Below are 11,072 nucleotides of genomic sequence, written 5' to 3'. Positions count from 1 at the left end.
ATTTGAGATTAGAAAATACACAACACTATTTGGACTGATGTGAGGCATTCGCTCTCTTTAAGGAGATTCAAACCCTTGGTTGGCTAAACTTTGTAACCGATGCATACCTTCTTTGACTTGTCTTCCCCAGGATACAACAGCCCAACAAATGTCATATGACTAGAACAACCTCTGCACAAAATGTTTAAGCCCAAAACTCCACTAGAAAGAACACCTTTCTTTGCCAAGAACCTCTCTATTTGTTTAGTGTATAAGAATGCTTGCAATTGTTAGATTTTTTTTGGTATACTTTGGAATGAGTTTGAATGGGGCTCAATGAGCCTCACGAAATTATTACCCAAATTAATCTAATTAATTAGGTCCATAATTCTGATGTAGTGGGTGTTACAAGATAAATCTGATGAGCTAGAGTTATACAATTAATGGATAAGATAAGGAGTTTTTGAATAATGAAAATGCTCAATTAATCAGCTAGTCCATTAAGTGGGTTAATTGCTCTTTATTTTTCATAATAAAAACTTCATTTACTCACCAACAAATATGGAAAGTATTTTGAATGGTATCTAGCTCACAATTTACTCCAATACATATCAGCCTATTAATCACCAAAATTAAAAAGAATAAAATAGTCTCTCTCATTTTCAATATGAGATTAAATATTTTTGCTAACTCCTTATCTTCCATATTAACTTCCACATCTTTACATTTATATTGTCATATAAATTCATTTTAATTAAATAATATTAAAATGCTTCAACATACATGAGAAATAAAGTTAGACTATATTCAACAATAACAAAATATAAGTTAAAGAAAAGACAAAATTTAATTCATTTATCTATAATATGTCATAATGGAACTCAACTTTTTTCGAAGTCTCTAAAATCATTTATGAATAATTCTATTTTAAATGTAGTCAAAATTTGTCTTTTGCTATACAAAATCAAAGATTCCGTTCAAAAGTTATATGAATTCGGTGTTGTAGTGAAATCTAATTTAAACAATATTTATGGTGAATGTTTGGTTAATAGTTGCAATAGAAATGGAAAGAGTAAGTATAACCACTCTATAATTAATGGTCTATTTGGATTAAGAGGGAAGGAGGGAGAGTAGAGAAATGACCAAAAATTAGTCTAATTTCAGCTTAACTTTACTCTACTTCTCTCTATTTTCCCTCTCTTCCCTCTCAATCCAAACGGGCCCTAAATTGGTAAGCAATTGATTTTTTGACCCTTACTAGCTATTCCCACAATTAAGAAAAAAATTTAACAAAATTTTGAAGTTAAATGTAAAATAGTGAACTTCCATTTTCAAAAAAATAAAATTTTCATGATCTTTGAAATCTTATGGATAAAATTTTTTTTGTTTTTGTTTTTCATTGTTGGCCTATTTATTTTTGCTTTTAAAGAATAACAATTGCAAATATATCTTAAATTATAAATATATGGTTATTTTGTAACTTTAAATATATATACACACGTGTGTTAATGGATATTCTAAAAATATTGGTTTTAGAAATTAAAAAAAAAAAAAATTGAAGGGAAAAAAATAGCTGATTTCTTTTATACATTTATATATTTTTTCTATTAAAGTAGTAACAAATTTTTTTCAAAATAACATATTAATAAATATCCTAGGATGCCGGTTAATTAAACTTTAGGCAATGCATGGTCTTTAACCTTCGTCATTAACACTTACACCTTAAACACTTCAACTGTAAGAGGGCGTGGATCCTACTCATGGGTTCCACACAGGAGCCCACCCTCCACCGGCCGACAAACCTCTAATAATCTCTTGATTTTCGTTAACTTCAGTGGATCCCATTACCCGGAAATGACTCAATAATCAACAATATAGCTATTAAAAAAATCCAACAAAGTTGCATGAAAATTGAAAATTAAGTACCACGAATGGCTTTTCCTTTTCGGCCCAAGAATTTAAGGTATCCTTTCTCATTTGTAAAATAAAAAAGATACTACGTAATGAAATTGATATTTGTAAATTCATCACGTGTTACTAAATATGTGACGTGATGAGTGTGTATTGCTTCTTATTCAAGTAATTTTAGAATACTACAAGAAATTTGGTCTTTAGCGACGGCATATAGTCGTCGTTAATGCTTTAAATATCGTCGCTAATTATATTGGCGACGAAAAATGTCGTCGCTAATTTTCGTTAAACAAAAGTTGTAACAAAAAAGTTTTTTAGTGACGATATTAATGCCGTCGCAAATATAATACTATTAACGATGATAAAGTCGTCGCTAATAGTGACAATTGTTGTCATAAATAACTCGAGACCCCAAGACGAAATGTCGTCGCTACTAGCTCATTAGTAGTGACGAATTTATTTGTCGTCGCTATTAAATTATTATTAACGACGACATTTTTGTTGTCGCTAATATGTCATTACTAGCTAGCGATGACGCTTGCTGTCGTCACAGATAATGACATATAAGTGACCACAAACATGTCATCACTAAAAATTGCATATTAGTGATGATATTGTTTGTCGTCACTAATGATATGATAAAATTTTAGTGATGACAATGTCGTCGCTAATAATATTTTACATTTTTTTTCTTTAAAATTTACATTTTGAAATTTACATGGGTACCTAAATAATAATAAACCATAAACCACAATCCCACACATCACAAATTTTCAATCACAAATACTCATTTAAGCTTAACAATATTGGCTCAATCAGTAACTACTAATAAGGAAAAACAATACCCAAGTTCAATATTATATACATAATTCAAATTCAAATCTACCATCTCAAATACTAATCAAATAATAACAAATTCTTCAAGAAGATATACAACCAAACTTGCAATGAAATGTATCTCCCCTCAACATCATCAGTAGCCCAAGGCATGCGACATTTTAACCTGAAATAAAAAGAATAAACCAATGTAAAGGTCAACTAAAGTAGATGACAAAAATGCATACAAAATTGTTTTAACATCCAAATAAAATTTTTAACATTTTTATTTTTCAAAAATACCATAGCTGAGAAGATATGAAAGCTTTATATATTTAACAAAACTTAACTTGATTCAAAACTTAACTTAATCTTCATCCCAAAGATCTCCAATAGATTCATCATTGCTAGATAAATCTTTTTCTTGATTTAAGCTTAAAACATCATCATCACTATATATTTCTTCTTCATGGTTGGAGTTTGTATCCCATTCCTCCTTAGACAAGTCATCATTGATGAACATACTTTCATCAAGTTGTAAATATATATCATCAACAACTATTAAGGCCCCCAAATTTATTGTTGTCACATCATCTCTATGCAACAAAGTTGAGTCTTCATCATTTTCTTGTTGAATTGTTGCATTAACCCTAATACATTCACTTTCCAGATATACCTCATCACTATTATCTTCTTCATTTTCTTTATGCATCCAACTTTATTTTATCCATTTTCATGTCCCTATCATAATTTCAACAAACCCCTTTTTTACTTGAGATGAAGTGGATCGATGAGTTAAACAAGTTCTCTAACAATTGAATTTAGTAAGTTATATTTTTCATCATTCAAATATTATCAACAAGAGAGTTTACAGACATTAATTTTTCATGTTGTAACAATTAAAACAACTAACAAGATTATTAAAAAGATAAATGATAATTCATAGATGTAATAGAAGTGAACTACTTACCAAGTATAACCCAACTTTCCTCACAAGGTTGCTACTTCTTGTAAACTAGCCCGCTTAATAGGAATACCAGCAATAGCTTTGAGTTGAATACAAATCCAAGTATCAAATGAAAAAGTGGGACAAAATAAAGGATAGGGAACTCTATGGTTGCTCCAAGAACCCAACAGTGAGTTAAAAATATAACATTTTTTAAAAGAAAAATTAAAATAATAAATGATCAAATGACTAAGCAATGAGAAGTGAAAATGAATGAAAAAGTTTGGAAATTTTGGACCACAAGATTTTCAATTCAAACATACCCATTATTTTTAAAAAAAATTACAAGGTAAATAAGCCAATGCCAAGCATCATGAGAGCTCTTATAATAACTACTGAGTATCCCAACCCTAGCGCATAAGTGGATTTCAAACAAAGTAAAATAAAATTATATACTAGTTACTATACAATGCTCTAGTCAATTAATTTATTTGTGACTTTTGATTATATGTTACACATCTAGGAACAAAGTTGTAGCACCATAAAAATGACTTCTTTTATAGAATTAATACACGTAGTAACAAAGTTTTAGCACCATTAAAATGATTTCTTTAATAAAATTAATTTTGAGAGAAACATGATCATACCAAATTGAGATAGTCAAGATGAAGGTTAACCGCAAGAATGAGATTTAGCTATAGCTGAAAAATGTTGCAGATGTCAATGCTAAGCTCTTATAATGTATAAATTTTGAGCTAATGATCCCCTGTAATATTAGTATGTCACTATTTTAGATCCTCATGTAAGTGTGAATTAATTAGGGGAATCAATATAAAAAGAGGATGTATCCAATTACATACCTTAATAGCGCACAAAACAATTGAAAGAGTACTGCCCATGTCAGCTTTGGAATGCTTTTCCTGCCAAGAGTCAAACTATATATTTATAGGTGCATCATAGCACCATGGTTCCAGCCCACACCTTATCAAAGCTCTAAATGAGCTTGTCTTGCAAGCTTGTAGAAAAGTCAGCCTTCCTTAAATGAGACATGACTTGAGGCGTGTGGGACACGTTGGTTTTTGGCTGAAGCAAACAAAGGCCACTCGGCCAGAGTGTGAGAAGAAACACACTGAGAGAGAGCTGAAGTATTGTGAGTTCCACAGAGTAAGCAGGAAACACAAAGAGATATTCAGCCATTTAAGGTGCAGTTCGAAGAAAGAAATAGAGATATACACAGTGAGAGTGTGAGAGAGTGAAAAAGAAAAATGTGACATTTTTCTTTGCTCAAGTTATACACACAAGGAAGATAAATTGATAGAGTTCTCTTGGAGTTTTTAAGTGCTACAACCAGGGAGAGTTGGAGTATTCAGAGGAAGATTTGGTTACTGATTTTGTGGTGAGATTGTATTTAGTCCTTGAGATTTATTTGTTGCATATCCAATTTATTGTGAACTCAAGCTTAGCACAAACTTGAGAGTTGTAATTTCTATTTCACAGTGGATATTTTTTAGAGTTGTCCTGTGATTTTTCCCTCTACAATTGAGGGTATTTCACGTAGAATTTGGTATTCTTTTGTGTATGTGTTTATGTGGTGCTTACCAATTTTTTTTTGTTTTTTTGTTTCAGTAATATTACTATTGCTTGGTAGTCACTCATTTTAATTCACACATAGACATTGAGGGATTTAGAAAATTTTCCCCAATATTTACATTAAGGGTTTTAGATAGTACAAAGGCAGAACCTTTAGTCAAAAAATTGTGCCTTTTTTATAAATAGTTATCAAATTCTAGAGTTTCTTGAAATTTCCACACAGTAATGAATACAAACACATTTTAAAGGACCCTGTCAAACAATATTTTTTTTTTTGGGCGCAATTGTCAAATATATAAGCAATTTGTTTTTTCAGAGTCAATGAAATATATAAGCAGAAGGATTGTCTAGGCTTAAGTTGGAATGAAATGGTACCATAAGCATTAATTACCCAAAAAAGAAAAGAAACCATAAGCAATTAAGGCATATAGTATGGTAGCTAAATCCCAACTCCATCTTTGATTTATTATATTATATATTTATTAATTTAATTACAAAAACAAAATAAAAAAAGAAAAATCATACCTAGGTCCCACTGATTGGAGCAAACTTTAATATCAAATCTGTAAAAAAAATTGAAAAGCGAACCAACTCTACTAACATTAATACGAATAAGAAGAAAAGGAAAAAAAAATCGAAAACACAAATGAGAGAAGAGAGAAAGAGACAATACCTGGAAAGCGGCTAAGAGCATCTATATTCATTTTTCCTAATTTTATCCTATTTTACCATCCAAAAGCTACTTTATCAATTATACAATACCATTCTTTATTACACCCAACATCAAAACTTCTATTTTACTATTCTACTCATTAAAATAATATATTTACGCATTAAAATATATACCCAACAAAATTTCCTCTCAGAGAAACTCTGTTCCAAAAAAGAAAAACCCAGAAATCCACCTTGCCACCACCACGCCACCGGCCAGCAACCACCACCACAACCAAACTCACCACCAACAACAACCACAAAAAACAACCACCAAAAGGGAAAGAAACACAAAAAAATTGCCAAAAACCACCACCACCGATCGAAAAAATTGCCAAGAAACACAAGAAATTGGCAGAAACACGCCAAGAGAAAAAACCACTTCAAACCCACGAGGAAATCACTTCAAACCCACCACGCCGACTAGCCGATCTCCACAAGCCACTGATCAGCAACCCCAAGCCACCAATTAGCAAACCCAAGCCGCCGATCAGAAACCCAAGCCACCAATTAGAAATCCACGCCGCCGATTTGAAACCCACGCCATCACCGCCATGCCTTCATCAGACCTTGCTTCGGCCAACAGCGACTCAACCCAGGCCGTCGAAAATATGCTATCACCGATTTGAAATCCACGCCGCCGATTTTAAACCCACGCCATCACCGCCACGCCTTCATCGGACCTTGCTTCGGCCAACAGCGAGTCAAGAGAGTGAGAGAGGGTAATGAGAAAAGAGAGAGGCTTGATGTGAAAGAGCTACGGAGATGGGTGAGGTGAATCGGTCTGTTTCTGCCAATTTTCGACGAATGGGTGAGGTGAATCAGCATGACAAGAGAGAGGGGATGACAAAGAACCAAGCGGCTTGGTGTGTGATGGAAGAGCTCAGCAATGGAGAGGCAGAGATCAAGTGTAGCGGAGAGATAGAGATAAAGAGACAGAGATAAAATATCAGAGAGAGGAGATGACAAAGAACCAAAGGACTGATATTTTACAATAAATTATTAATATAACGTTTACCATTGAGCTACAGTGCGATTCTATGTTTAGAATCGCACTGTAGCTCATGGTATTTTTTTTTTTTTGCAATTCTTACAAAACCCAACATTCAATGGACCTGTCTTTTGGGCCTCAATACTATCCTATTCTATAATTTGGCATAGAGAATGGGTTTAGCCCATTCAATGCTGGTGCTCTAAGAGATGGTCAAAGGCAGTGGATCTACAGGTTCTGCAGGTGTTAAAGAGATGGTCGGCGGCAGTAGGCCTATAGGTTCAACGGGTGTGTGAGAGGGATGGAGAGAGATGATAAGCGATAAGTGGTAATTGGGTACTGATTGAGAAAGAGTGGGAGATCATGGCTCATGTGACTTTAATTCAGTTATTTATTTTTTATTTTTTTTTATTTACATTTCATGAGTTATTGTGACAAAAAAAACTATATCTATTGTGAGAGACTTTGGTTGCCTTTGTTAAAACACAATATTGGGACAACTATTGTGTTTCTTCATAATATAGTTTAATATTTTACTAATAAAGTTTATGGTGGAGATATAATAATTTATAAATTGACAAAATTGTCTAAACTAATAAATTTTATTTTACTCATGAGAATAACTTAAAATTTAAAAAACCAAGAAACCTCTAAAATACCCCAAAACCACTCAAATGAAAAAAAAAAATATATATCTTTGGAACAACCAAAATGACTAAAATGTACTAAAAATGTCCAAAATACCCCTAAAACCTTCAAAATGACCACAATACCCCCAATTTGTTTTTAAATAACCAAAAAAACCCAAAATCACTAAAATGACCAAAATACTATCAAAATACCCTCAAAACTTCTAAAATGACCAAAATAACTGCGAAAATATAAAATGACCAAAATACCCCTAAACTTCTAAAATGACCAAAATACTCCTGAAACATAAAAAATAATCAAAATTCTTCCGAAACCTCTAAAATAAGCAAAAATACAATGAAACTTCTAAACTACTCCAAAACTACTAAAATGACTAAAATACCCTCAGAACCACAAAAAATGACTAAAATGTATTGTGAATGCAAAAAATACTCCTAAAACCTCCAAAATGACCAAAATACTCTGGAAACAACTAGAATGACCAAAATGCACACAAAACTACTAGAATACCCCAAACCTAAAAATTTACAAAAATAACCTCGAAACCTCTAAAATAACCAAAAATACCCTGAAACCTCTAAAATGACAAAAATGCCCCTGAAACCTCTAAAATGAAAATTTTGGCCTTTTAAGAGTTTAAGGAGTATTTTGGTCATTCTAGAAATTTTAGTAAGTTTTGGTCATTTTAGTAAATTTTGGTCATTTTAGATATTTTAGGGGTATTTGGGTCATTTTAAAGGTTTCGAGGTATTTTGGTCATTTTAAAGATTTCGAGAGTTTTTTTTTTTTTTTTTTTGGGTCAGTTTAGAGGTTTTAGGGAATTTTTAGTTATTTTAGAGATTTCGCAGGTATTTTTAGTCATTTTAGAGATACTGAGAGTATTTTGGTCATTTTAGAGGTTTGGGGGGGTTTTTGGGTCATTTTAGATGTTTCGAGAGTATTTTGGTCATTCTAGTTGTTTTGGGAGTATTTTGATCATTTTAGAATATACTTACATAGCCTTGGGGGCATATGTCTCATGATATCTTACATGCATCAAGAATAAGACGTCTTTAGATTGATGGTTTTGATTTTAGAGGAAAAAACAAAAATAACTTTAGTTTGAAAACCATTTGAAGAACCCACAATTAGTAAGGGTTAATGTCAAGATAAATTGGAAATCTCATGTTTGATCCAAGGGAGCACCAACTAGTATCTTCCCTTTAAAAATGAATTTTTAAAAATTAATATATTTTATGGAAAATATAATTTTAAAGGTAGTGCTTTGAACTAATACTTTTGTCACTCCAATATGTGATTCAAGAGAAAACATAATTGTAAATGAAGTAATTTGGGGAACATAATTTCAATCGGATGGTTAAATTATGAGAACAAGGATAACTGAATCTTCATGGGGCCACATGGCATGTGATCGTCATGCTCCAATTTATATTCAAATATTGATCACTGGATTTCAAGAGTGTGGTGGTGAAATATTGGTGTTGGCGAAATTCGAGACCAATTGGATGGTCAAATTGAGATAACAGAGCCATACAAGTATGCAACACATGTCCATCATGTGCCATAATTAGATCTAGCATCTGATCGTTGGATTTGAAGAGTGTATTGAAAGGTTAATTCAAGTAAATTATGATCACAATCGAACGGTTGGATTTAGAGAAAGGTGCGGTCAAAGTTTAGTTAAAGTTAGTCAAACCCAATCAAATCCAGTCAAACTTAATAGATGGTCTTGATATCGTTGGAGATTTTGAGGGTATTTTGGTCATTTTAGAGGTTTGGAGATATTTGGGTCATTTTAGATGTTTCGAGAGTATTTTGGTCATTTTAGTTGTTTTGGGAGTATTTTGATTATTTTAAAATATACTTACCTAGCCTTGGGGGCATATGTCTCATGATATCTTACATGCATCAAGAATAAAACACGTGTTTAGATATTGATGGTTTTGATTTTAGAGGAAAAACCAAAAATAACTTTATTTTGAAAACCCCACAATTAGTAAGGGTTAATGTCAAGATAAACTAAAAATCTCATGTTTGATCCTAGGGGAGCACCTACTAGTATCTTCCCTTTAAAAATGAATTTTTGAAAATTAGTATATTTTATGGAAAATATAATTTTAAAGGTAGTACTTTGAACTAATACTTCTGTCACTTCCATATGTGATCCAAGGGAAAACATAACTTTAAAGGAAGTAATCTGGAGAACATAATTTTAATCGGATGGTCAAATTATGAGAACAAGGATAACTGAATCTTCATGGGGCCATATGGCATGTGACCATCATGCTCCAATTCATATTCAAATCTTGATCATTGTATTTCAAGAGTATGGTGACATATTGGTGTTGGCGAAATTTGAGACCACTTGCATGGTCAGATTGAGAGAACAGAGCCATACAGATACGCAACGCATGTCCATCATGCGCTATTATTAGATTTGGAATCTGACTGTTGGATTTGATTTGAAGAATGTCATGAAAGATTAATTCTGGTAAATTATGGTCACAATCAAACGGTTAGATTTAGAGAAATGTGTGGTCAAAGTTTAGAACAAGGTTAAACTTGGTCAAACTTAATCGATGATCCCGTGACCGTTGGATTTGGTGAAACTAGGTTCAGTGGGAAGGTTTTTAGTGGATTATTGGGTATTGGAAAAGTTGTTAGAAAATATCAATGAAAAAATAATTTTACAAGATGATGAATATCATGTTAACATTGACTTAGATAAAGTTGATTAGGCAAGACAATGAAAATATTATTATTTTGGCTCATATATCATGTATTATCACTTCTGATTTTAATCAATTGGAATATGTATGTTATAAATAATTTTAATTTGATTTATTTAGTTGGTTTTGGTAAATATTATTACATAATTAATTATTGAATTGGTTATTAGTTGAATATTTTATGAATTTATAATGAATATACCTTTCATATATGTATATCTATAATATTTTTTATAATTTTATTAAGTATTTGTGTATCTTATGACACATGATATACAAAAAATCAAAAATTGATTCACGATACGATTCACATTTTGATAACTATGGGTATTAGTCAGTATTTTGAGTGGAATTAGAACTTTCTCGATTTTTGTTATTTTATCGATTTTGAGTTTCGAATGGGTGAAATTATGATTTGAGAGTATTTTGAAGCAACAAGCCCTCCCTAGTCTCTTTGTTTTTTTTTTTTTAACAAATTGGAGAGTTTTAAATTATTTTAGAGGTTTCAAGGTTATTTTGGTCATGGTATAAGTTTGGGGGTATTTTGGTCATTTTGATGAGGCTAGTGGTATTTTAATCATTTCAAATATTTTAAAGGAATTTATGTCATTTTAAAAATTTTAAGAGGCATTTTGGAGGATTTGATAAAAAAAAAAAATCATATTATATCAAAATTATTTTGGCCACATATTAGTGACGACAATCTTTGTCGTCATTAACAGATCCCTAATAGCGACGACCTAATTCG

General features: G+C 31.7%; 1 long non-coding RNA gene across 1 annotated transcript; it reads right to left on the bottom strand.

Annotated features, from left to right (window-relative positions):
* Positions 1-2,794: 2,794 nt before the first annotated feature.
* Positions 2,795-5,812, bottom strand: LOC142612902 (uncharacterized). The gene is made up of 3 exons (XR_012840196.1): positions 5,768-5,812; positions 3,677-3,752; positions 2,795-2,893 (listed from the first exon to the last, which is right to left on the bottom strand). It is a non-coding gene; the product is annotated as an uncharacterized LOC142612902 (long non-coding RNA).
* Positions 5,813-11,072: the final 5,260 nt, after the last annotated feature.

This window comes from Castanea sativa, chromosome 10 (assembly GCF_040712315.1).
Source record: "Castanea sativa cultivar Marrone di Chiusa Pesio chromosome 10, ASM4071231v1".
NCBI classification, from domain to species: Eukaryota; Viridiplantae; Streptophyta; class Magnoliopsida; order Fagales; family Fagaceae; genus Castanea; species Castanea sativa.
Note: the sequence above shows the minus strand (reverse complement) of the source record. Positions and strands in the feature narration are given on the sequence as shown.